The 26,563-nt window shown below is 47.7% G+C and overlaps 1 long non-coding RNA gene across 1 annotated transcript in view; it reads left to right on the top strand.

Annotated features, from left to right (window-relative positions):
• Nucleotides 1–11,163, top strand: part of LOC132318740 (uncharacterized) — a 46,615-nt gene extending 35,452 nt beyond the window's left edge. Inside the window, exon 3 of the long non-coding RNA XR_009484372.1 lies at nt 8,991–11,163. This is a non-coding gene — a long non-coding RNA (uncharacterized LOC132318740). The remainder of the gene's footprint in view (nt 1–8,990) is intronic.
• Nucleotides 11,164–26,563: the final 15,400 nt, after the last annotated feature.

Below are 26,563 nucleotides of genomic sequence, written 5' to 3'. Positions count from 1 at the left end.
TGTACTTCTAAATGGGAGTGAATGGTCTCATCAGCAGACCCAGACCCCGCAGACAAAGTCCGGGAGGGGCTGAGCGCTCAGCCGTCCCTGCGGCGCTGGGGGGAATGTGGTTGCCTGGGCTATGGCTGCTCCAGCGCATCCCAAAACGCCGCAGTGAAGTCCCGCTGCCCGCAGCAGTGCACAGCGACACGGCGCTGATTAACTGCAGGCTCCCCAGGGCTTGCCAGGATTTCCAGAGAAGCAATGGAGAGAATTTGTGTGGCATCCCACACCCCACCGTGGTGAGAGGAGAGCCTCTCTGCTCCCCAGCCTACATGCCATAGATAACTAAATACCTGTGTATGTGAGATAGATATATATATATGCATCCGCACTGCTGCAAATGCTGTGTATATGTGCTAGGTGCACAGCACAGCCTTGATTAACCCTTGCCTGAGTCACCCCTCCTCTTGCAACAAAATGTGCATTAAATGATACTCTTAGGAGATGAGTTTGCACCAGACTCTCAGCAGCTTCTCCTTAAAGGGCAGCTCTGATGTCCTTGCTGTTGGGGTACTTCCAAAAGGGAATAAATCGTTGTCCCTTATCCCAATCCCCCTGTTACAAACCACTTAGTCTTTCCGAGATGGGCACTTGCCGTTGGCACTTATACGAGGTTTTTGCAGTACCCCGCAATCCAGCCTTCATGTGTTAGGATGTTTTGCTCCCAGCTGGGTTGAAGCAAAGGCTCAGCTATTGCTTACGCATCTGGATTTACACAAGCGCTTGCAGTGCACTCAGCACCAAACTGTTGCAAAATGAGTAATATAAAAAAAAGGTTTAAAATCCAAATTAAAGCAGAACAGCTCACCATAACACCGCCCCAACAACCCCACTGCTCCACTCCTGCAGCACTGAGGGGTGGGGATGGGGTTTTCTGGGTGCTGGGGTGCAATGACCTTGGGGCAGGTTGGGCAGGGAGCGATGCTGGGGGCTGTGAGACCTTGTAGCAACTCCAGCTCCCCCTTCCCCACCTGCAAAGGGTTTTGGGGAGTTTTCCAGTGGTTCCCCTTCAGCTGCTCATTTACTGGGGCAGAGGAGACTCTCCTCCCTCGCCTGCTTTTGAAGGTGCTGCTCCCCACCCCAGGCTGCGCAAGCCTTTGACATTGCCACGTCTTTACCACTCACGACCTGACGCACCACACCTCTCATTTCTGCCCAGGATCTCTCTTTTCCCATTCAGTGATTTTGCACAAGGGTGTCTCCAAATCTCCCTTCATTGTACCTCTGTTTCCAAACTGCAATTGGGTGTCTTGTGGTTTAACTGCCGCCGAGAGCACAGCAGCTCTGGTGCATCTAAATAGCGGATTTTTTCAGGATCTGATTCAGGTCTTGCCTCCAGTGATATCAGCTTGGCTGCTGCGGTGGGAACACAATGTTAACTGTGTTCAACTGAAGGAGAAAAACACTTGGGAGCGTCAGGTGCGGCGCAGGGAAAGGGCTGGCGGGCTGCACCATGGCTCCCCTCCACCCGTGCTGCCCCGGTCATCGAGGTCCCTGGGCCTCCCGCTGCTCCCGGTCTAAATTTGGTGCATGCCTCGAGCGCAAAGCCATGTCCACTCTCCTGTGCTGCCGAGCTTCTGCCTCGGAGAGGATTAACACGGCTCATCCCCGGTGGTGTTACGGACACCCCACTTTGCCTCCAGCTCAAATGCCGAGGTGCCGCCGTGATATCGTGCCCAGGTCCCTAGATGTTTTTCCACGTTCCAGAGGCACTCATGCACCCGTGATATCCCCGTGCACCATCCCCTTGGCCTGAGGACGTGAAGCACTAAGAACTGTGGGTGCAGCTAAATGCCTCCCCATGCAGGGCTGAGAAGGGGAGGGTGGACAGAGGGACTGTCCATAGTCATCGCTGCCAAGGAGCAGGTCGTATGCGGTTGCTTGCGCCTGACCTGAGCAAGGTTTCCTTGCAGGAGAGCCGGAGGAGAGGGGGACCCAGCACTTCGGGTGCAGTTGGTCCCCACAACCCTGAGCACGTGCACACACCTGGGAAGAGGGTGCATCTCCGTTCTCCATCTGCTGCTGTAGCTCCAGGGGTGCTTTGGGAATTAGATTAGATTTAGAAACAGCCTGGGAAGCACTTAATTCATGATTATCTGCAAGCCACTTATCCCATGGAAAAGCGTCTGCCGGGAGCCAGGCACGGGTCAGGGCGACTCCGGCAACACAGCTCCAGTCGCAAAGATTGCCTTGAGACCCTCAGCAAGCTGCAGGCACCACCACCTTCTGCTTGTGCCTGTGAGCAGAAAGGGTCTGACCCAGCAGCGTGGACCCTGCCGAAATCAATGACACGCTGGGGATGTGGAGCTGGGCAGGGAAGGAGCAAAGCCTCCGGCGGGACAGCGATGGGAGAGAGCTGCGGTGCTCCCGGCCAGTTTGCAGCCAGGACACGCACCGGCACCGCTGCCCACGGAGCCACCGTGGCAGTCACCGGAGGCCGTGGGGGTCCCACGCTGGCTGCGCTGGCCGGGGGTCTGGCCACCACATGCTCACACATAATTCCTGACTCAAGTCGAAAGTATAATTCTTTCTGCCACGTCTGACATTTAGCTGTACGGCGATCCTTGCCAGGAAATTGCCATCATTTCAGTTCTGCTCCCAGCTACCGTTCTGATTTATATTTTTGTTTTTATCCGATTTTTCTGACTTGTTTTGGTAGGGTGGACAAAATGTTCTCACTCAAGACAGATGACAGTTTGCCGATAAGAGAAGCAACTTATCACAAACAGCTCCGATTCTTTCTCAAATGCTTAGTCTGTGGGAACAGCTTTAAAGTCTAATGTGATATTGTAGGTTAGCCCCAAATCTGCTTTCCCTCCTGTATTTCATACTTTATGGCTCTGAGCATCAGTCCTTTTAAAACAAAAGACTTCAATCTTGTTCAGATCATCCATGCTTTTCTTCCTTTTTTTTTTTCCTCCCCTCCCCTTAATTTAACTGTTTTAAAACTTCTTTTGGTATTGCAAATAAAATAAACCCCGTAGATGAGTGACCTCTTGGAAGCTTGGTGTCCTTGAGTCTAACTTTAGAAATCATTTGTCACAGGCACGGAAATGTGCACTGCAATCAGAATTAGCTGCCAGAATTTTTTTTTTCAGACAATTATATTGTAATTTGAGTGGCATTCTTGATAATAGTTCAGGTTCTCCAGCCTTCCCCCCATACCCCAGCAAACTGTGCACTAACAAAGAAAACTTCTGCCCTATTCTGTTTTAAAAATCCTTTTTTTATTATTTCTTGCACGGCAAATAAATGAGAGGGAGAACAGACACAAGGAAACTGAGCAGCTTTGAGCTCTGGAGACAAGCCCAGTAGGCTAAAAGGGTATTATACAGTTAGTTTTAGTTTAGCAAAACCAGGACATTCTACCAGAAATTCTACTAATTTGCAATTAGTCATTTTGGCCAGAAAAATTCAGGTTATTTCAAAACTTGCAGCTTTACTGAGTGAAATGCCCTCTTCTGCTCGTGATTTGTATGCTAGCAAAGCATAAAGTGCTCTGATCAGGGGCTTTCACTGCTTGAAATTGTAGATTTTTGTAGCAAAATCACTTTGGGTCTGCAAATGTGTTATTTTGATGCGACCATTTTATTGCTAACACTCAGGCTGCATGGGTGCATTGTACGGGACATGGGATGCGCCGGCATCTGCGAAGGGATAAGCCCCTGGGCACATGTACCAGGTTCAAACCTCCTCCTCTGCCAGGTAGTGTGATGTGACCAGAGCTCACTTCAGATGCTCATACCAATATTCATGTTGCAGATGCATTTTTATGACACTCCTTCCCGTAGCACAAGTGCTCGGGTGTGCAGGCATAGGCCCACAGCAGCGCTCTGTCAAAATTCAACTGGGAGTCTTTATAAATAACCTGTTGGATTGCTCCCTCTGCCCTCCATTAAATAGATAGTTCTCAAGTTTTATACGTCAGTATAATACCCAGTTGCTGAAACCACCCTGTGAGTCTGCACGTACCAAGTAACCGAATGCTGGAGATCTCTGCTGGGTGCACGTCGGCTGCAGGACAGCCTGGAGGGACAGGGGACATCATCCTCCATCGGGGCAGGATCTGTCCTCACATCCCAGAAAGCTCCTGAAATCCTTTTGGGAGCTCCCGCTCCCTTCCGGAGCGATTGCGGGTGGGTTGGCATCGCCCCAGGGTACACAGGGTGGGAAGAGCACGTTCCTGATCGCTGGGTTTGGATCACGGGTGAGACCTGCACAAGGAATTCACTTCAACGAATACATTTTGGGGGAAAAGCCTCTGGATTTGTAGCATTAACTGAAAGCAGGAGAAAGAGCTGGTGTCCTGAAATGAAAGTTGCTGAAGCTGCTATACGTTGGTTGCTCGGGGCTCAGGTCTTTTGGAGGGTTTTGGCAGTCTGTTTTAAAATCTTGAAAGACCTTTTTGGGGCTCAAAATACAGCTGCCAGCCTCCATTGCTAATCACATCACTACAAGCACCTCTCATGTGTGTTTGGAAGGCAGGCGTTTGGTGAAAAGCAAAGCTGCCCGGCCCTACTTACCGCACAGCGTCAGGGGAGGGTTCATTTATCAGACGTGCCGGAGCACCGCTCCTAGATGCCACCGCAAAGTGGCTGCACCTGAGCAGCACTAACCTCTCCCAAAGGGGGTTTCACAGCTGCGCTCCGGCCGATGCAGAGCCGGGCTGAGCATCCCGGCCGGCACAGCACGGATCCTGCCATCACAGGAGACGTCACGAGCCGCAGCCTGCAGCCTCCCCACACAGCACCGGCAAACCTCTCCCAAGGTCAAATCCTCCCAAGCAGCATGAAGGACCCTCCAGGGACCCCTAAGACTAACGAAGCATGAAATTCAGGTCTAAACACATGTACAGCCAACAAGATGCCTCTTTCACAGGCGGTTGTTACCTGGAAATAGGGCACGCGATATCTTGTAAGGGCACGAGCTTCGTTTTCCCCGTGCTTGAACCCCGCGGCGCTGGCGGCTCGCCCTGTGACTTCCCGGGCCCCGCGTGCACAGAAGCAATTGAAGGAGACACATTCACTTCTCCGTGTGATGGAGTTATCCGCCTTCCAGTAAATAAATGTCTGTGTGTGTACTTCTCGCTTGTATCTGAAGAGGAGATACCGTCTGCGCGGCTCTTTCCATTTTTCATCCTCCTGGAGGGAAAATGTGATAGGAAAAGCCTAAAAATGAAAAAAAGACAGAGTGAACAGCCATACCTAGCACCTTTTTCAGCATGATCCACCCAATTATTTTCCTTCCTCTGCCTTTTTTAATTTTAAAGCTTCTTCTGAATGTAGGTCCCAGGTCAGCAAGGCATTAAGGCACTCCAGAAGTACCTCAACTTTAAGCCATATCCCACGGAAAGGACACTAATCATCTCTCGCATCTTCAACCAAAGACACAGCATTTTATCTGTGATCCAGAGTGTGGCTATAAATATCAGCCCATCTCGCAGCCAGGCAAGTGCTCGGTCCATTACAGAAATGGGTAATCTAAATCACGGAGCTGGCCGGGGCTCGCCCATGGTTAATCTTTATAATGGGAGGGAGCTAGACCAAAATCTACGTACAGCTGAGATGGCAGGAGGTCCAGAGGATATATACAGTGCAAATACCATGGAAAGCTATTCCCATAAAGATGCCCAGAATAATCCCATCTCCTCCAGACTCTCTCACAGCCCCATGGGCCACCATGGGACAGAGGTGACGGGACACATAGGCGAGCAGTGACTGCCGCTCTGGAGGTGTGCAGGCAGAGGACACATCTCGAGGGGACCCTTCAGGTAATAAGATGAGCAAAGACCTATTTCTCAGCTCTTCTGCTGATGGAGGAGGCTGGTTGGGTGACCATAGCGAAGAGAAAGTGGGCAACCTGCTTGCTATTGTGCTGTCACACAGAGAGCTCCTGAAATGCCTCTGTACATCAAAATGCAAAACCTAATGGGATTTCCATCCCTTTGATTTTTGCTAGCATTTTTCTTGCTTTTTATTATCCTGAATATGCAGGTTTTTTAAGGCACTTCTCCCTCGGAGTAGGCAAACTTGTACGACACCAAAAAAAATAGCCTTTTGTGAAGCGGAGTGGGCTGTGGGTTGGGTTGGAAAGGGAGAGCTCCCTTCTCCCCCAGGCACAGCCTGGGGTCCCTCTGCAAATCCCGGGGCAGAAGTTCACCTGCAAAGGCTGTTCCCAGGGACACGCTGCCATCAGCGGCGATGCTGCCAGGGACGATGCCAGGCCATAAGGTGCAGTACGCCGCTCTATGTGTCGTTAGTCATTTCTTGTGGTTAGTAAGCAAAACCACCCAGGCTCATTTCTGTTCTATTACAGGAAGGAAAGAAAAGGGAATAAAATAACTCATTTCAAGGTAATTTGCTGGGATTTTGTATATGATTGAGAGGTCTGCAAAAAGTGGGAATAGTTGCAAAAGTCTAATGTGGCCCTTTAGAGAAAAGTATCACAAAGTTATCAAATGTTGACAAAGTGAGAATAAGGCGCAGTGGTTTCAATGCATTTTGCATATCTATAGATCACAAACTGCCCAGCTCCCATCTGCCCAGCCCGGGAGCTGCCTTTCTGTTTAGTTTGATGGGTTTTTGGCCAAATCTCAGAGGGATGTCGCTGTGGTTGGCGGCTCCTCGGCAAGGATTCAGTCCTGGGGGTTGGCACATGTGGGGTGTGATCCTCCTGCGTGATCAGCCGCCACATGGACCTGGCACAGGTCCTGCTGCTCTTTTCTGTTCCCCACATCTCCGGGGAAGCGCAGGGAGATCCAGGGTGGGAAAGGTCCCCTTCCCCCGGGACACAGAGCACAAGAGACCCTCCAAACGTGGAGATAAATTTCAAAACCACCACCGAAAGACAGCTGCGTCCCATAAAGTGCTGGCTGCTTTTAGGAGCGAAATGGAGATTTCTCCCGCTAATTATAAAAATGGCAGGCAAAACCCTGCACGATATGATTTCTTACATTAAACAAATTTTACGGCGGAGAAGACTTTTAGTAGCACTATTTGCAGACCTGGCCTTTTGCCAGCTCGCTGTCATTAAATCTGCCGATCTTAAGTATCAGCTGCACTTATTCAAAGGGGCTATAAATAAAACCCTGAAGCCTATTAAAGGAGCCAGCTTCCTCAGGCTGTTTGTCAAGCCTGCAGACAGACTGACATCGCGAGCGTTTGGGCGACCCTGGCCCGATGTCTCGGGATGGGTCTTTCACATGCTCACAGATTTATCTTTTATGCTGCAAGACACACGCGACTTTTTCATTAAAAGAGAACCTCAGTTTACGCTGGCAACAAATAGCGCTTGTTCTGTTAGGGCTGGACGAGTCCTTGACCACATGCCTGAAGCCTGAAACTGTTTAACCTTCGCCTAGCTGCAAGGGTTAAAAATGAACAGGAGCACGGGGAGAGGATAAGAAACAGAGCTGGGATATTTTATAAGACAAGGAGGTGTTATAATGTAAAATGCGGAGAAGTCACCACCCCCAGGATGTTTATATGCCATCAGTCACACTTGCACTCAGGACTGCCACCATTCTGGCTCTCCTCTGGGATTTGCCTGGTAAAAAACTGCCAAGCCCACAGGCTGTGGGTGCCCCCCACCACCCCAAGATGCCCGTGGGTTGCAGGCAGGATGCTCCAGGATGCAGCAGTCGTGCTCCATGTCACTGGTGCGGTCCCTATGAAAAATGGCTAGCAGTACTAATGTGTGGTTAATGACGCATGGTTCAGAAATGACTAAGATTCAGGAACTAAATTTACAGTCAAGTTCCTTTTTTTTTTTCCCCCCTGAAACCTTGAAACCAAAGTTGCTAATCAGAAAAGTCCATGAAAGTACCTCTTCGCTTCCAGGCAGGGCAGGTGACTGCAGGCAGCCGCAGTATTGAAGTTGGGCTCTGTCACCGTGCCAGGCGTGATACAGGGCTGCTTCAGTGGCGGGGTAAATTGATGACACAATCTCAGGAGAGCTCACTAGTTGATGCCAGGTTTATTTTTGTAAGTGCAAACTAATGAAATTTAGAGGTTTTAATAAAAAAAAAAAAAAAGTAGAAGCCACAATTTCAAAAATGAAATTCATAACCGAACCGAGCGCCAATCGCATTAAAGAAATGAGCAGCTCAGGCTTTTTCCCAGAACAGCCCCCACGTTTTTTGGCAAGAGGCAGGGAGCTCCAGTTTGTCCCAGTGAAGCTCCCAGCTCTGCACAAGCAATGGACCAGGGCTGTGAGCAGGCTGTGGAGGGTCCCTGCAGACACCATGCCGTCCGTCTGTCCTGGGCTCAAACGACCGTGAGGGGCATGCAATGATGCTTGCCCTGCAGCAGGCACCGACCTCTTATTAGAGACCGTTTATCCCTTTCCCTTTCCCCCACTGCTCAGCCAAGGGGGGACCTCACTCATCATGTTCTGAATTTTAAAAGGTAGCAAAGAAATTGCTTAAAAGGCAGGGAAAGGGAAGGAAAAGTTACCATAAACGCACAGCAGAGGCATCCCAGAAAATGAAGGTGAGTATCCAGGAGGAGAGCGTTCAAAGAAAAGGACAACCCTGAACACCTCCCAACAGAAAGGATGCATAATCTAGGGCAACCTGGAGGCATTTTGTTTATTTTACAAACTTTCTGCTCTCTTCTCTCATACTTCTCCACTTCCCTACTCGCAAATTTGCCCCTAAATACTCTGCTGGATTAAAGAAGATGGAGGAGGGTATTTTCAAGAGCAGGGACAGGCACATCCCCAGTCACTGAGCCCAGCAAGGGCTGAATGGGGAGATTTGCTCTGGTCTGGTTTTGCTCTGAAACAGCGATTCTCTAACCGTGATACATTAACATGCACCAGCTGTAAATAAAATCACCCAGACGGGAGACTTTTCAAAACCATCAGAAGTCTCTGTTCCAGCCCTTGGCTGCAAAATGTTTAGGACCTGCAAGAAAAGTGCTGGTTGTTTTTTTCTCGCTTTCCAACAGGGTCAGTTAAAATGAGCACAAGCGTGTTCTGCGGTCAGCACAGCTTGGCCTGGGCTGGATCCAAGCCAACACAACCTTGAAGCACGTGCCAAAGGCAGAATATGAGCAGGTGAGAGGAAACCTTCAGATCTCAAGCCACGTGTACAGGTGCCCTAAGCACTGTTCTTCCTCTCTCTTGGCTTAGCCTCCCATCACCAGGGTTTGCAAAAACCTCTGGAAATACCCCAGGGACTAAAAGGCAAGTGAGACTATGCCCCAAATGTGATGTTTTGTGGCAGTCCAGTAAAAGCGCTTGTGTGTGCCTGGGGAACGGTCACACCAGGTTGAGCTGAACATGGGAAGCATCTGCCAGAAGGAAACACGAGAGATGGACGCCATCTGAAGCAGATGCATGACAGGTTATTTTTTGAGTCATTCTTCATGCACTGCCATGATGACCCTGAAATGCTTCTGTGCGGCAACTAGTGGTGGTTGGGCTGAGGTTTTCCCTTCTACTGTGTTTCTCCTGCTGGCTCTTTGGGCTGGTGGCCATTTTGGAAGGAGAGACGCTTGGACTGGGTGGGCAGGAACAGGCACTGGAGAGCATGAAGAAGCACAGAAATCCTTTGGCATCCATCCCCATCCCTGGCCCAAGGAAGAAAATGAAGATGCTGAGACGAGAGCTAATGAACACACCTAGGGAGAAGAACATTAATTGCCTGTACAGCAGTGCGGCGAGTCTGAGCAATAAAAAAAGTGGGAATGACTAATGTATGAGTGCAAATTCTACCTGGAGAGCATGACTTAAACTTAGGGAGAAAATCCATGTGCTTGGAATATTAAAATCAATAGTTGTAACCTATTTAGAAAGAATCGAGTGCGCAAAGAAGGTGCAGGAGGGACAATCAATATCAGAAGCTACATTGCTGCGTTTCAAGCACTACTAGAAACTTAAGAGAAAGTGACCTCAAATACAAATAAAAGCCAAAGGAAAGTGCTTCTTCAGACCATCAAATCTCACTGACTCCTTAGTCACATATCTATATAATATTTAAGAAAATGTCCCTATGCTCTCCTGGAGAACCTCAACTTGAATGATCTGAGCTGGAGGGCTCACACTGCTGGTTTTTGGAATTTCTAAATGTTGTAGAAGAGCATTTCCTAACCAAAACCAGGAGGATCTTCTACAGGATCACCTTGACATCTGGGGGACCGATCACAGATCCAAAACCTAGCCACAGCCAGCGCAGAGGTGACCCCGTTTCAATCGTACGTGCTGGGCACAGACAGAAGAAAGCCTGAGCCGACAGTAGGTCCCTTTGCTTCGCAGGGTTCAGCCAGGTCACCTGGAGGATTTTAAACAGAAAACGTGAATAATATTTGGCAGCTCTTTGTTTAAAGGCACTGTGGCTTCTAGGGAATCTAGTAAAATCTCAGCGTTGGGAAAGAGAGGGTTATTCTGGTTAAAACCAGAAGCTCAAAGGGGAGTGAGAGGAGAAAGGAAGGAAGGGAAAGTGAGAAATAATGAACGTAAACCAGCCCCAAGCAGAAGGCTGTTAGGTGAAACCTATGGCTAGCAAGGCTGAGGGCAACAGGGAAGTGCTTTTTAGATATAAAAGACCAAAAGTAGTTGTCTAGACGGAAGAGCAGACACTAAAAAAAGAGTGCGTAAAAGGCAGACATTAAATATTTGATTTCTCTATTTTGGGAGGAAAAAAGCTAAGTGAAGTAGCAATGTAATATGATGATGTGAAATATCTTCAGTTCCAACTCAGGATGTTAAACAGCTGCTACTACAGCTAGAGGATTTTTTTATTTTGATCAGCAGCCCTCAATATTCAGTGCCTGAGAGTTTTAAAATCTGTCCCAGGAGCGCCCTGGGCCGGCAGCGTCTGCGAGGCGAGGAGCTTTCCAGAAGACCGAAGCAGCACTGACTTTGTGCCAATGCATAAACGTCGATGAGGAGGATGACTTGTGTAATTATAAATCTGATTGTCTGATGTTGATTTTGTGAAAAATAATGGAAGAGCTGATAAGGGACTTGATTAATAACAATTTAAGGAGAATAATTAATTACAATCAACATGAGTTAATGGAAAATAGATCTTATTAAATGAAATTGATATAATTTTTCAAGAATGTGATTATAGATTTGATTGATTTAGTACATTTCATCAACACTGTTATGTTTGACTTCTGCGAGGCATTTGACTTAATGTTGTCTCATTTATTAGGAAGCTAAAACAATGTGAAATCAACACGGCACGTGCTAAACGGATGAAAACCCCGCTGATATGTTTAAACATATCAGAGAATCATCCCAAGTGGCTGTGTTTCAGTTCATCATTTTTAGCAAATGGTAGAATATCAAAACTCATTACAATCAAAGTTTGCTGATGAAACTGGGAGTAGGACCATGTGTATGTGGATCGGTGTCTTCCTCAGACCTGTGTCTTTCATGAACCAGATATAAGCAAAGACCAGCCGGTTTAACGTGGGCACACACAGAGCCACACTTCTAGGAACCAGGATTTCACTGGGGGGAGGAGGGACCTTATTATACAATGCTGGAAACTTGAAAAAATAGCAGAGTGAAATATCTCCGGTGTAACATCTAGTGGGACACTGCCGCTATTTCTGGTGTCTGCGACTCAAGAAGGATGGTGATGAATGGGAGAGGGCACAAGAGAATGACTGAAGCGTTGCAGAACATGCCTTATAGTGACAGATTCAAGGACCCCAATACGCTTAGCTTAACAAAGAGAAGGTTAAGGGATGGCTTAATGACAATCCAGATGTATTCAGACAGGGTACAGAAATGCAGAAAGGGAGAGCTCTTCAATCTAATAGACAGAGCTATAAAAAGAGCTGGTGACTGGAAGCTGACACTGTTAAATTCAGATTGGGAAGGGTGTGCTTTTTAAAGTGGGAGAAGTAACATCAGAACAACTTCCCAACAGACGGTTTCATCATCACTGGCCATTTCTAAATCATGCTGGGTTTTTTTTGTTGTTTTAAGCCATATCCTGGATCCACCAACGATCACTGTGAACCTACACTGCATGGATGGGGTGGTCCTTCTTTGGTTTTATAATGTTCCTAATAATGAGTATTTAAGTCATCATCCCTGGGCACTGAGTGGGACAACTCCCTTTTCTCAGAGTTACTGGTCTGGCCTTGGTGTACACTCACGCAGACACCTCAGTGTTATTAGTACTTCATCTCTGCCAGTGGGAAGGCTGGAAAAGTACTATAAAACCAAATAAAACAAACCAAATCTACACCCCTCTGATATAAAACCCCCCGAAATGCAGTGCCAAAGAGAGCATCTCAAAGCAAGTATGAAGGACCTGCGTTCCAGTGGTCCAGTTAGCTCCTGCTGATCCCTGTCTGCTGCTTTAGGTTGATAGACTTTTCAGAGACGTGACACATCTGTATTCCTTAAAAGCTGCTAAAACTGTGAGTAAAAATGCATAGCTTGATAACACGCTCATCTGAGCCCAGGAAAATGCAGAATGAGAGCGCCACTATCTCACATAGCGGGGCTTTCTGCAGCAGCTCCTCCACGCCTCGGTTCTCTGGTTTGGGAGCTGCTGAAATTTCTCCTTTCGTGGAAAGTCTTCAGCAGGAGCCCTGGGTGCAGAGCCCTCACTCGGCACCTCCAGGAGCCACACATTGACTTCTCTTGGGACTGGTCTGCGAGCCCCAGCTGGCATCTCACTGTGCATCCAGATGCCCTGGGGACCAAACCGCTATCCTTTTATTTTTTTTGTAAATTACTTTATTTTTATTCTTTATTTGGGTACTGGGACATTATTTTGGGCTTTTCAAGGTCTGAAAACAGTGTCAGGAAAAAAATTTCCTTCCAAAGAAATGCTGTGATGGGTGGAGGTGGTTAGATAAGAACTGGTATCTAAAAGCAGGACAATTAAAATTGTTTCATAATTGATTTATATATCAGGAACTTTATCTTCTCGTAAGATCTTTACCTTTAAAAGCAGGTCTTTACCTTACATAAAGGATATAAAAGAGATATAATTTGTTATCTTAACTTGTAATGACATCAGGAAAGAAAGACTTTTAAGCCCCTCCACAGCCTATTCGTGATTTCACTGTGGTTCTTTAATAGCAAAATCTATCTGGCTGTAAGTTTAGGGCCTCATCCCTGAACCTGGGAGGCTGGGACCTTGTCTCCTCCCTGCTGCCCACACCACGGAGCTAGCTGCCCATGCTGAGCACCACCAAGGGCTCCGGCTCCTGGGCTGTGCTGGATTTAGCTCTGGCGTGATTCAAGCCATCACTGCTGTCCCCACTGCCTGCCACCTCTCTGCTGCTGTGACCAGCACCTGAGAGCCACAGCTGATAATCCAGATTATTAATTAGTGGGGAGAAGGCACTCCCCACTAGGGTGCTGCCGACCGCAGTAGTTAGCCCCGTGCACGCTTCTGCAGCTCCTGCTCAGGGCAGAGGGCATCAGGCAGCAACTTCTTCAGCAGCTCCAATTCAGTCTGCAAGAGCCCTCTGCTCCGAATGCCATTTAATGCAGCTCCGTGTTAGCCAGCCAACAAGATTTCCATTGATTTCAGGTTTTGGCCAGGAACCGTGCAGATGCTTTTGAACTGACCAACTTAAACACAATGCTTACGTTTTGTCAGAAAAAGCCTGAACCAGCAGAAACTGTTTTAAAGCCAGGGCAACATCATTACCATGGAGATAAACACTACTTTAATGTGGTTCACCTTAACAACAGACTGTTTATTAAAACACTTCACCATTTAATTTATCCAGCATTTTATATTGAAGAGTGTTTTCATTAGGATTCCACTGCAAAACCAAAGAAGGCATTAAATCATTTAATATACTGACAGCTCACTTAATTTATTTAAGCGCAGGAGTCTAATTCAAAAAAGCAGACCTTACACAGTGCCCTGTCTTTACAGTCCTGGCATACAAGGTCCTATTAATTTCAGGGTAGGGTGTTATATGAAGTGAGTCTGAGATCCCATTACGTGCTTTCCTGTGGTCAGCAACCTGCTGCATTGCTGCATCTGCCAGAGATGCCCGTAGGCATCCCTCCTGGTGCCCACCAGCCCAGCTCCATGCCCTGTGCTGCTACTAATGCTTGTGAGCATCCAGCCCTTTGCATTTGGCACCTGGCTTCGTTTGGTCCTTGACGGCCACAGAACAGCCGGCATGGGTGGTGCAGCAGCAATCAGCAGGGAAACAGCGGCAAATGCAGCAAGCCCTGAGGCCCTCAATGAAGTCTTCAATTTAACTCTTGTTAATTGGCATTCCTGGCTCTGGAGCACTTGGTAAAGTCTGGGAGATCCACTGCAATGTACTCCTGTCTGGGTTTGTACTGAGTTCACCAGCGACGTTCAGTTCTTCGGCTCTGGGGCGATGTATGGTGAGGCTTCACCAGCCCTGTCCTGGGAGGTGCTGAGCAGGATCAGGATTGTCCACAGTTGTCACATCAAAGTTGTCACATCCTGCCTGAAGCAAATCCTCCATTTGGTATTCTGGGCGCTCAGCTCCTTGGACGATCAAGCCCTTGTGGCTTATTACTGATGTTCCCAGTTCTGCCATAATAAATGGCGGAGAAGAAAATTGTCACCTGCGACAAAGCCCTGGGTGATATTGGGGTCCCCGGTGGCTCCTGGTTTGGCTGCTTTCCAAGACTGGTGTTGAAGCAGAACCTCAGAAACAATAGCACATTGTCAGTAGGATGCACAGGACATCGTTAATAAACATTAGGGAGCTTGATACGATCTGGTAAAAGCAGTACAATGAAACGAGGTACCAAAAGCAGGATGGAGAGGAGGGGAAGAGACCTGAACAGGGTGTTTAATGACTCACCGGACTGTGAAATGCAGCAGAGAGCAAGGCTGGGATAGAAAATCTTTTAATGAATTCAGCTTGTGTGCACCCTTCGAAGGCTTAGCTCCCCATTCCCCAGTAATGTTTGACACACCTGAAGATACTGATCGTATAGAAAATAATAACCAGTAAGTAATAATAATAGTAATAATAGGAAGAGCAGGACCCTCATCTCCAATTCATATTTATAATCCAGCAAATATCTCACCTAAAGCCAGAAGATTTATGGGTTTGCATCTATAATTAATATCCTTCCTTAAGCAAGAAGGGGTATATTTTCATATAAATAAACCTGGCGCTCTAGACCTGGATTTTGAAGACTAATATTTAAATCCCCAGCAAGACACGGTTATTGATTGTATAGATGCATGTACAACAGAGACATGCCGTGCACAAATGTATAGACAGCATGGTACATTTATTTTTAAAATAAATGGGTATAGTTTCTCTTTTAAATGCAATAGATGAAGCTTAAGCAGGAAACAGGAGGACGAGGGGGAGGTCGGCTTGGTGTCTGCTTCAAACTGTCCCTGTTTCCCAAAGATGCAATCTGCATTAGGCCTGCTGCTAACGGCACGGCTGTTCCTGGGCGCCAAGACACATAAAGGGCTTTGAGACAAAGGCAATCGATCTAGTTTTAGTTTTATGAGGAAAATAAACAGTTAGGCTGATATAACAGTAAAAGGGTCAAACAGGGTCAGGGCTAATGAAGTGACTCACAGCAGGTTAAAATTAAAACACCCTTCCTTTTCTCCGTCCTTCCTTGCATACCTCTCCTCCGCGAGTGACTCCTGTGTCTGCCCAAAATCACACGTGTGGGCGACAGCAAAGCACCAGCTAAGGGGCTGGGGGCAGGACTTGCCTTGGCTGAAGGTTTCCATCTCCAGCAGCATCTGCTGAGCGCCGGAAACCTCCAGCCAAGGCAAGCCCTGCCCTTTAGCTCCTCACCGTGACCACGGCATGGACCACAGCCACTGCACGCTGCCAGGGAGGCTCAAAGGTGCCCAAAATCACCCCTCCAGGGCTGCATTGGCCACTGGCGGTTGGAGGCTTCCTTCAAGGAGCTGTGTTGTAGACTTGGAGCTTTGCAACCTCAAGGCTAGCTCAGGTCTTTTCGGGTAAACCTCCTGCTAGCCCACGGCGGGTCAAGACCAGCTTGCTGAGCATCTGCACTCAGGGGGTCTCCTGGCTTTCTGAATAGTCTCTACAACCAGGTTTCAAAAGGTTTATTTGTTCTTTTTATTTTCTCGGGACTTCTTTTCACTTTCCGGAGTTGTAACGAGCAGAGTGGGAATGTGCTGGGTAAGCAGGCAAACCAAAACGGCGAAAGGACAGCTTCTTTGGTGCAAGCAGGGATTTATCTGAAAAATATTGAGAATTACTGGAAATTTAAATGTAGGCACTGTTCCAAGGTCAAGGGTGTAAGCGTCACCTCACTTAGTGGTGCACTTACCAACGGAGGTAAAGTACTTCTGCTGTTCTGGATCCAAAGAGTAAAGATATGAACAGAGCCCAGACACTTGTATTTATACTGTCCTAAGCTGTATAACATCCCCATTTAACTGAGATTTTAATTATTCATGTTTAAATACTATTCATCAAAAAAAAATCCCTTATGCACTCGGTCATTTAAGGAGCTCATCGGTGATTGCGTGCCAGTACAAGAGCTCCGTTCAAACCTCACGGCACTGGCTCTCACAAGCTGGGAAGGAGCTTCTTCTCCCCAAATTACGGTCTCCCAGAAAAGAGATTACACCCACGGGAAGGAGGAGGAGGGAAATGGCAACAATACTGGTGCGGTGCAGCAAAGTGGTGGCGAGCCCCCAGGCAGGCTGGCTGCACCCGGCTTCGGGGTGCCAGCTCCATCACCTGCAGCTGCACGGACACGCAGATGGTCTCCTTCCTCCCAACATCACTTTTCAGTGTAGGAAGCCTCTGTGGAAAGGGGAAAAAAAAAGAAGCAAAGGAAACCTTCTGGCAAGCACATGAAGTAGCTGTGCTGCTCCAAAACCTAGCCACCGTCAAAAAGCTTTCCCTATAGACGTGTTGCCCGTTGCACTCCATATGTGATTTTTACCTCCATGACGAACATGGGCTGTGAGTGCTTGGCCACTGCTCTTACCTGCGGCTGCGAAAGGTGGAATAACCTCATGGCCGTTGCTCTGCAAGGCCGAGTACAAATAGCACAGGGGCTCGGGAAGCTGCAACCAGTGTGGGGTACTTAGCCAAGGCAGAGCTTTGCTGCAACTTCATTTTCATGATTTAGCATTCTTGCTGTAAATAATTGATACTAATGTAAGTGAGATACGAGACAGACTGTCTGTGGGCCGGGAGGAAGTGGATCCTGGTGACATCCACCCGAAAATGTGCTTGCGGATTTATCTGAAATAGAAACGTTGAAAAGCCAAACACAAAAACTGAGAGGCGGGGAAGGGAGGAGGGATGAGAAAGGTAATCTGTGGATCAGCTCCGAGGACTCTCGTCTCTCTAAGAAAAAGCTCCTGATATTAATTTCCTTAACAAGAGAACTCCAGCACTAACTAGCACTTTCTAGCTCCTCGTAAACATCACTCTTGCACTAGTCAATAAGCTGTCTTCATGCATTGCCAGAAAGCTGGGTGGATATTAGCATGGTTTAAGGAATCAAAATGTCATTACAGGGGGTATGTGGAGTGCAGCCCTCCTCGTCGGAGACTGCGCCGACAGGAAAATGCCAGTGAGCTTGGTATATTAGATGTCTTTGGCTTAGGTTATCTACAAACCAGCTGAATACCAGGAAGGAGCTCTCCTGCATCTTAGTCTTTGAAACTGGAGAAGGCAAAATTATACAGCTGGTCCTGTGAGGGCAGCTGTGAGACGGGCGATGGAGACAGCCGCTGCTGGGGTGGAGAAGGGGAGATTTCCCCGCTGGGAACGTTTGAATCCAGCACATCCCAGGGGCCACTACACGGTATCCATTTCTAAAACCTCATTTTTGAGGCTGCTATTGGCATTTCACGTCCTCTGAGTAGTCTGTGCCCGGCGGCAAACAGACATTCACTTCACCCGGCATGACGTAATGCCCGTTTTCATCCTGTCTAGCATATATAAAAAAAAAAATGCCGCCACTGTTGAGCCACCTTACAGCTCTCCACTGAACTTCCTCTCTCTCCATCTTTACACCCCACCTGCGTTACCGGTTGCTCATCAGCCCAAGGACCCTCCCGCACCCACTGTAAAAGGTAAGCGCGCCTGATGGTTTTAAATTGCTGGAGGATGTCACGCATAAGTGAAAGAAATCTGCAGTGGGAATTCCTTCATTTTAAACTATTTCCTTGTAAATGCAGTGGAGGGTGCCTCAGATCATGGGTCTCCCAAGCCTAGAGCAGGCAGGTTTGTTGTACTTGGTCCCAAAGGCCATGGCTTTACACATCACTCCGGTAAGCACATATTGAGAGCTCTGTATTTGTTTCAACATATACATCTTAGCCCCTAGGTTTCATGCAGGAGGCCAGATGAAAAGAGCTGCTTCGGAAATGCTAGGAAAGAGCAGCATTGACTCATCAGTGATACACACGGAGAAAGCTAGAGAGACTTTCTCATCTCTAACGTGATTTTATGAATCAGTGAATAATGCATATTAGCATAATACTAACTAAAAAAATCCATACTCATCATTTACTATTAATTAGTTATCAACATTATCCTATTATTAATTATTAACGTTTACACTATCAATCAGCCCCTGGCTGACTGATAGCTTAAAATCTTGCATAAAGATTGTTACAATGATAGCTACAGTACATCACGTAACGTGCTTCACAGTCGGGTTGTCATATCCTCATCTATAAAGCTTTTTACTAATGCACTTTGCAACATATCTTACAGTACATGGATGAAGAATGTGGCTGCACCCAGTAATAATTCCATTAATTATGAATAAAGCATTTACAAATGACATCCTTATTTAAAAATGGTGATGAACACATTTTGTTTTAATGCGGATGCACTGTGTAATTTGCAATTCCATAAAAAGCAATGCTGGCAGCATGGGTCAGGGAAAAAGGGCCACGATCTTATGATCTTTACATCAGAAAGCGGAAAAAAACAGTGGAGAAAATAATTGACAAACAACAAATGTTGGGATAAAGCTGACCAAACTCCAAGGTGATGATGGGAAGGGATGTTTAAAGGTGCCATGCAAAGCTGAAAGGCTGAAAGACCTTATCCAGTGACCTTGCATTGTGGTTGTGTCAATAAAGCTCTATCCTACGTTAACAGTAAGTCACTGCTTTCTCTCATTTGCGATGTTTTCAGCTGGCTGGCAGCTCACCGGGACTCGTTAGCCACGTAGAGTTTGCTTTTGCAGTACCTTCGTGCTGCTTTGTCCTATAGGCTTTCGGAGATGGCAGAATATTTATTACATACAATATTTCAGCAAGGCTACTGACGTCAAGAGGCTATAAATACATTACTCTTCCCAGTTTACTTAAGGGATAAAAAGTGAGTAGCTAAGTTTACAGATCAGGCTCAAGCTCTATTAATGTGTGGTCTGTTCATTTTCATATATATCTCAATTGTTTGAAGTTATTTTCCAGATTTATCCTATGAGTGATTCTTGACTTACTGATCATTTTCAAGCGCTGCTGGTCAAGTTGTGCAGCCATCATATTACGGTTATTACACGTATTATGCAAGAAAGGTTAATTTAAACTTATGATGCTTTTTGGTAATAAAGCTGTGAATATTTATGTTGGTCACGGTTTCCAACTGAGAGCTGGGAGCCAAGAGCTTCTTATACCAAGGTTCAACCATTTAAATGTCTGCTAACTGGGGATGCCAAAATCCCGGCAACTCACTTCTGACCACACTGGTGGGTGGCTGAGAGCTTTGGTCATCAGCAGAGAGTCAGCAAACTCCTCCTGATTATTTTTTTCTTTAAGTCCATCAGCGTTTACAGCAGTCTGGGTCAACAAGGTGCTTGGATAATTCTTAGACCACGGTGCCACGTATTTGTTAGCACGTAGCCAAAGCCCTGCATGGTGGCGAATGCTGAGTGCGGTGCAAGTTTCTGCAGAGTTGCAGAGTCCAGAGGAAAAGAGACCTGGTTCCATCATGGGAAGATAAGAAAAAGCAGTGCCTTGGGAGGGACCTAGCTTTGGGTTCAGCCAGACCTTTTTGAAGGTGTCCTACAGAGATGAGGCTGCAAACAGGAGCCAAGCCAGGCAGGAATTTAATGTGAATTATTTGTTCAATGTCCCATTCTGGTATTCATGGGTGACACTTAGCGCAAAGCATGACACCTGACATGGCCCTTTCCCCAATTTTTCAAGTCAATAAACGTAGTAAAAAGTTAATACGTAGTTTTTACTGCCAGCAGTGTCAACCAGGACATTCTGCAGTCCCCCTCTCCTCTCAAACCCTGGGAAAGCCAGGCAGTGTAGGAGAGGCTGCTGTAATTACAGGTCTCCTTGTGCAAGGCTGCTTTGAAATTCCCAATATTTCTCCAAACCACCAGCAAGTTGGTTTTCAGAGCTGGCTGACAGAGGATTTATTTATTAAGGTTTTGGCTGTTTGCAGCAGTGGCTGGGCAGCAGCAGTTCCGCAGAGTTATCAAAAATCTATTTCCTCGCAGAGGCGCTAGTAAAATACCAAACCCCCTCTGAAAAGCCGAGTGCAACATTTACATTTTAATCTCACAAAACACTTTAGTTTCTGACAAACTGGGTTTTTCGGTCTGTGTGTTATGGAGAGGAAAGGCAGCGGGGTTACAGGAGAAAGCTTTATAGCCCTGGGAGTCAGCACAGCCTGTTTCATATACGTGATATGGCCGGAGCGGCACGGTGACCTCCCCATCCGCAGTGACAGCAAAGCCTCTCACCCTTCAGCACTGCTGGAGCCAAGTGAAAAAGAAAAGCAACCTGGCCCCGAAAGCTAAGGGTGCACGGGCATCTAGCGCTGAGCTTGGCTAGTGATGGCGTTTGCATGTGCACCACAGGTTGGGGTTGGAGGACTAAGCAGCCCTGTGCTGCTGGCTGCCGTGCACAGCCACTCAGAATCACAGAATCACAGAATCACTAAGGTTGGAAAAGACCTTTAAGATCATCAAGTTCAACCATTACAAAAAAAAACCCCCACAAACTACACCCACACCACACAGCACCATGCCCATCAAGCCATGTCCCACAATGCCACGTCCACACGCTCCTTGAACACCTCCAGGGATGGTGACTCCACCACCTCCCTGGGCAGCCTCTTCCAGTGTGTTACCACTCTCTCAGTAAAGAAATTTTTCCTAAGATCCAGTCTGAACCTCCCCTGGCACAACTTGAGGCCATTTCCTCTTGTCCTGTCACTATCACTTGGGAGAAGAGACCAACACCCACCTCACCACAACCCCCTTTCAGGCAGTTGTAGAGAGCGATGAGGTCTCCCCTCAGCCTCCTCTTCTCCAGACTGAACACCCCCAGCTCCCTCAGCCGCTCCTCATCAGACTTGTGCTCCAGACCCCTCACCAGCTCCGTCGCCCTTCTCTGGACACACTCCAGCACCTCAATGTCCTTCTTGTAGTGAGGGGCCCAAAACTGAACACAGTATATAAGGCTACAAACAGAGGCAAGACAGGGGTTTGAACATGGGCTCATGTGGGGTTTGCAGTAGCCGTCTTCAGCCTCGGCTGCCAGAGACCCAAGAGCAAAGGTCTGCCAGGACACACAGCTCTGAGCCGGGCTGGCCCTCCGCGAGGCAGAGGTTTTTCTTGCACCCCTCGGCAGGCTGCACAGGCACCGGCAGCTCGGCCTTCCCGAACCCGGCTGCAGCTCTTATTTCACTGTCTATTCGCATCTTTGCCTCCAGAGCAACTGCGATAAAGGGGAGGTGCTGGCTGGACCCAAGCTCTACAGTTTGCTGTTTGGCGACGACAAGCATCCCTCTCTTCTCGTTATGACGAGTGCTGAGGTCCTGCGCTGCTGCCGTAGAATCGCTGCAGCAGGATATGAATTATGGATGAAATAAAAAATCCCAGCCCAGTGCACAGAGGGAATATGCAAAGTGCAGAGCAATCACCTCTGTGCACGAGCCGTGCTGTGTGCCACCTTCAAGGTGCACGGTGCCCCAAAAACTCCGCTCAGCCTCAGCCCGCGACTCCCTCATCCCACAGGTCTCAGGATTCCCTCCTCCCAAGGGCTTTGGGTTTTGACATGATGACATCTGTTAATTTGAAAAGCATCCCCTTATGCTTTGTGGGATCTTCACGTGGAGGTACTAAGGGCACTGTGTGGGTAAGCTTTCTTTTGAATTTACACGCAGAGCATCTCCAGCGGTGCAGGCATCAGGCAGGACGGGTGTCTGCTCCCAGCATGGGAAGGGCTTGCCCTGGGGAAATTTGGCATGCTGCAGATCCCCCCACTCCAGATTTGCTCCTGAGCACATGAAAGCAGGTTTGCAAAGGAAGTGATGCAGGGAGCTGTGGGCAGGAGCCCCCGGCCGGGGCTGGTTTGCAGGGGTGAGCCTGGCCAAGCCTGGCCCCGAGCAGAGGAGCTCCCCCGGGGGTTTGCAGAGGCCTCGGCTGGTCCCCGCCAGCGCTCCCTTCTGCGGAAGCAAAGTGAAGTGTTGGACAAGTGCTTCAAGGTAGTCACAGACTCTGGCTTTAAGGGTCTGTGATTTGGGGAAGCTCAGTCTCTCTACTCATAACTTCTCTACCAGAGAAGAGAATGCCTTTCAGAAGGCATGTTTTAAATGTCTTTTAATTTTCAAATGCTTTAATTTCTCCCTTGCAAACACAGCTCTTTGCTTTCGTGCACCATCTAATAGCACGCTGCAAATGTGTTTCCACACAGACATTTCTGAGTTTGCAATATCAACATCTCTGCTAAAACCCAGCAGAAATTTTTCCCTGAAGCAATATTTTGCTCAGTATTATTATTACTTTTTCTTTTTAATGGTTTGCTTGTCATAGGGGTTCTTCAGCCTCTTAGTTTCAGGAAATGAAGGCTCCCTTCTTCTCCCTCCTTGTCAAAGCCAGCCCCGGCAAGAGAGAGCCCTTGTCCCTTCTGCTAAAAACATTTACTTAGTGCTCACTAAAATTATGCTGCACTGAAGCACCTCGTTGAACTGGGGCTTGGCCACACTCTTCATCATCCCACAGAGCCCAGATCGGCATGCCCAGGCGTGGGAGAAGGGCCATGCACTGCAGCTGGACCAGCCATCCTTCTTTAGGGCTCAGCTTTGTAGCAGATGAAGACTACTGGTTGGAGATCGAAGAGGTGCAAAATAACTAAATAGAGAGGTTGCTGCTATAAAAACAATCCACAGGAGCCAGTGGTTACCCTCCTGCGGTAGCTGAGATGCTGCAGCTGCTGCTCAGGGTCTGGTTTAGTTCACCCTCATGCGGTGCTGTTACCCTGTCCTCACCGTGAGCAAAGGACGGTCAAAGTTTGTCCTGTTCCAAAAACCAGCCCAGGATAACTGCGGGTATGGAGGCGCTCGCTGAAGGTATCGACAGCACCTGTGCTGAAGGTGCTGATGAAGGTCACAAACTGCTGAGCAAAGTGCTTATTTCTGCCTAGGGAACAGCATTTAAGTGCCGTTATTTTACCAGGGTTCCCTTGTAGAAGCTTCAGTAGCCTCCTGTGTTTGCCCTGGCTTGTTGCCTGCACCCTTTCCTTCGGGCACTGCTTTTGCAGCCCAGATCATTGCCACTGGTGCCACAGCCCTCCCCATGCCCGCCTGCATGTGCTCCTTCAGCGAGGGCTGTGACTTGAACGGGCTGTGGGATGCTGTGCGGGTGACGATCGCTTTCCTGAGAAAGGGCTGACGTGCAGGATTGCCCCGGGATGGGAAAGGGAGTGAGAATTGCCGGTCATGTGCATCTGTAGCATCTCCAGCGGGAGAGAGTGATCAATTTTCAGCTCTTGGAAGCTGAAATAGGTCTGATGTATAAGAGTCCACTTTTGGTTTCTTTCTAATTTGTGTCTCTGTTGCCTTGCAAAGGGTTTGGGAGAGAGGTGCACTCTGATGGACAGATCCGTGCCTTCCCGCATGCCTCTCCTTGGAGGATTGTTTGTGGTGGCGGTGGTGCAGCAGCAGAGGTGCAGTAGCAGGGGTGCTGGCAGCGATGTCTTGCAGGGACTCCCAGAGTGGCTGCAGTGGAGGGAAAAGGGAAGTTCTGGGATCACACTTGGAAGTGGAAGCAAAGCAAATGGCTCATGTCTGGCAGGGCTCGAGTGGACGGGCAGCGCTGCCTGCAAGTGGTGACTCCAGCTTGGACTTCCCCGCTGGCAGTTTGCAGGTCTCTGGGCAATTGTCTTCTCACCCATCGCCCTTGCCCTGCCCCATACAGAATAGGCTGGCAGGATTGACGGATCTGTGTTTGAATTTCTCCTGTTAAGTAGGAGTTAAATATTCTTTTTTTTTTTTTTTTCCCATCATAGCCACAGTGGCAAACATTCCCCTGTGCATGTATTTAAGCTATCCAATGTGGGCCGCTTTGTTCTCAATTTTGATTATTTTAAGAAGTCCTTTAGCACATCAAATAGTCTCCGTAGATGAGGATTTATGGGAAGGTCTTGCGAGCTGTCAGAGTAATGTTTTTCCAGCAGTGAAAACTTAACCTCCTCTTAGATCTTTGTTTCTGCTTTGTCCTGGGTTTGCCATGTGATGAAGAGATGGTGTAGCTGTGGCAAGTGCTTGGTTACAGCTATCAGGATGAAGGAGATGTGTTGTCAGTTGTTTTATTTTTGATCCCATTTGAATGTGTCAGTCAAGTGCCTCGAATCAAAGAAAGTGAGAAGGAGCCTTTAATAGTTGTGATTTGGAAACTTCAAACTTACCTTTTTTTTATAGACACTAAGTAAATGGTTGGCGGGCCCTTGTAAATCATAACATTTCTAAATATATCAGAGAGGCTCTCAGCCAAGCTGCTGGCAAAGACGGTGTCTATTCCTATTGACTTCTTTTCCCCCTTCAGATTACTTTTGCATTGAATAATTTCAAATCATAATGCAAAAAATCAGGGACTCTTAACGAGACTAGCTAACGCTGTGATTAATGAAAGTGTAATGCAAGCTACTGTACAGCCCTTAGAAACCAGTTAGCTAATTAGTGTAATCACAGAGGTGGAAATAATTAAAAGACCGTAAAATAGAGGTAGCCTAATAACATCATTTTCATCTGACCTAGAACTGGTGAGAAGAGGATGGTTTACTGGGTTAGGAACAGAGAGGAGCCGAGACCGAAGGGTCTGGGAGTAATCACCATCAGTGAGGTCTCGGGGCTGGATCAGACAAGTAGAAATAGAGCAGATTTTACAGCAACGCAATCCAGATTGCAGCAGAGTCCTCTGGCAACAGCGCTTCACGTTACAGCACCCCTCTTCCACCTTTACCCATTGCCACAAGTTTAGTGGCAAACTAATGAAGACACGGGCGCTTGTGGTGAGGCAGGATCCGGCTGGCTCTCTTTCTTACTTACTTGTTTGTTCCCTTTCCTCTTTCCCAGCTTATTAGCAAATACAGTATTAAAACTTCACTCACCTTGCAGTCCCTGAGCCCTTCAGGTTTGGCTTCAGGAAAGGGAGAAATCAGTGCCCTAAGGTGCTTAAGAAGAAAATCCTGTTAGAGGACTCTCTATATTTATATAGCTTATACTGTATTTATATATGTTATTCACTACCAGTTTCACAGGACTCTAACAGCTCGTTGGAAAATCTCTTGCTAAGAGGGAAAAGTCTTTCTGGGCAGAGAAGAGCAGTGCAGCGACCGGTGAGGGTGGTAGTCCTTGCCAGAGCTGCTCCCAGGAGCTGGGTGCCAAGCAGACCTGCCACGCTGTTCAATCCTCACCCACAGCCTTTGCACCCAGGTTGGTGCAGACAGCCCCCAGTCCTTTGGGCAATACCAGCACATTAGTGTAGTGGTGAATCCTGAACAACCCCCAAAATTCGTGCCTGGTGCTTGTCCAATGGGTCTCCCAGGCAGGGCTGTTCAGATTTGTCTCTTGTTAATTAGAGACATGGGACGGTGTGATGAGCTGGATCTCACCCTTGGTGATTAGAAGTGACCTACCTCTTGCTGCTAGATGAAATAGCTCCATGTAATTGGCTGTAAAAAATCCTAACCAGTAATTTTCCAGTTGGGATGGGTCACCACTATGGCCATCTCCATTGGCTCTTCTCATTTCTGCCACCGTTTTATGTGTGTTTCATTTGACCTCGGTATAATGAGCAAAGAAGAATAAAGTAGCTGCAGACACACAATCAGCGATCATCCACTGAAGCTGATGAGTATGCCAAGACTGCCAAGTGGGTCTTCATTAGCTATTCACATGCTAAGAGCAGTCCTTATTTAGTCTTCTTTCCTAGGTGAATCTATTTTTGAATATCTTTTGTACTGATCTTGTCTGGGGGGCGGGAGGTTGGATGGAGGGTACCACCACTGCCAGGTAACCAGATTATTTTCCTGAAAAAATAGACCGTGACACCAAGTTGGCAGCAAGCTGAAAAGAAGAAACAATGTGATGCCATTTAGAGAAGGAAGGAATAATTTTCCCTGGTGACACCTCTAGTGGGAGGCAGAACTTTATCTTCTCTTCGCAGCTCAAATGAAGCATCACAGCAGTAGCATTAACTGCACTTCCACGTTTCCAGCATGTCTTTTCATTAACCTTTTTTTATTGCTGTAGCAGGGAACATGCTTTCCAGGGAGGGTTTGCAGGGCCATTACTGGGGATGCAAGCCCAGGATG

The sequence above is a fragment of the Gavia stellata genome, chromosome 20 (assembly GCF_030936135.1).
Source record: "Gavia stellata isolate bGavSte3 chromosome 20, bGavSte3.hap2, whole genome shotgun sequence".
Lineage (NCBI taxonomy): Eukaryota > Metazoa > Chordata > Aves > Gaviiformes > Gaviidae > Gavia > Gavia stellata.
Note: the sequence above shows the minus strand (reverse complement) of the source record. Positions and strands in the feature narration are given on the sequence as shown.